General features: G+C 53.3%; 1 protein-coding gene across 1 annotated transcript in view; it reads left to right on the top strand.

The window, feature by feature from the left end:
- LTBP3 (latent transforming growth factor beta binding protein 3) overlaps window positions 1-1,224 on the top strand; it is a 21,202-nt gene that overhangs the window by 13,436 nt on the left and 6,542 nt on the right. The window lies entirely within an intron of this gene.

Below are 1,224 nucleotides of genomic sequence, written 5' to 3' on the forward strand. Positions count from 1 at the left end.
AATCACTAGGAATTAGGCAAGAAAGGAGTAGGAGAGAAACAGCATGCCAGGCACAGGGGCTGGCACTGGCAGATCAGAGGTGAGACAGAGGGTGGGGTGTTGGGGAACTGTAAGGAATGACCCGGGTATGGGGGCTGAGGCCGGCTGGCGAGGGGCAGATCCCCATCCCTTGGAGGGCCCCCTAATTCCTGCCTGGGAAGTTGTGCTTCACTCAGAAGGTGTTCACCTGAAGCATTTTAAGTGCAAGAGTGACAAGATTTGTCATTTGTTTTAGAACGTTCCTGGCTGCTGATTGGGAGGGTAGCTGGAGGTCTGTTGGAGAGACTTAGGGCGGAGACAGTGGTGGACAGGATGCGTGGTGGCCTCAGGATGGCCATGAGACGATGGTATTGGAGAAATGTTAGACCTCCTGGGTTTTTTAGCTGGATGTCAAGTGAAAGCGAGGGTGGTAACGACCCCTCCCTGTTTCTGGTTTGGGTGAGTGAGGGGGTGGTGCTGCTCACTGGGAATGGGTCCTCAGAAGTGAGCATATTTGGGAGGGAAAATGCTGAGCTCCACAATGGACAAATTGAGTGGCTCGTGCCTCTCAGCAGGAGATGCCAGCATACCCACCTGGAATGATGGACCATGGACCAGGGGAGCTATGGAGCCTTGGGTGGGCCTGCTTAGCCAACCCAAGGTGGGTTGGGTAAGCAGAGCATCTAGCAGAGCCTTGTGGACACTGACAGTTCAGAGGCAGGCTGGGGAAGGAGTTGGAGGAGATGGTGGGGGAGGGATAGTAGGGGCACCTGAGGGGCACCATCTGGGAAGCTGGGGAGGACATATTTCCAGCGAAGGAGGAGGATGAGCCAAGTGCAGTAGAGAGGTTCTTGTAAAATAAGAACTGATGAGACAACAAGTCTTAGAACAAGACTTAGGGGTCTGCCCCCTAATCCTACATGGAAATTCTAGTGATGCCTTCCTTGGCAAGAAGGTCTTTGGTGGCCTTGGCAGGGTAGCTTTTGGCATATGATGGGGACAGAGGCCAGGATATGCGGGCAGCAAGTGAGGAAGAACAAGACCTGGGGACTCTTGCTCTTCCTTTTTTTTTTTTTTTTTTTTTTTTTTTTTTTTTGAGACGGAGTCTCGCTGTCACCCAGGCTGGAGTATAGTGGCCGGATCTCAGCTCACTGCAAGCTCCGCCTCCCGGGTTCAAGCGATTCTCCTGCCTCAGCCTCCCGAGTA

The sequence above is a fragment of the Colobus angolensis genome, unplaced genomic scaffold (genome assembly GCF_000951035.1).
Source record: "Colobus angolensis palliatus isolate OR3802 unplaced genomic scaffold, Cang.pa_1.0 Scaffold21, whole genome shotgun sequence".
Classification (NCBI taxonomy): Eukaryota; Metazoa; Chordata; class Mammalia; order Primates; family Cercopithecidae; genus Colobus; species Colobus angolensis.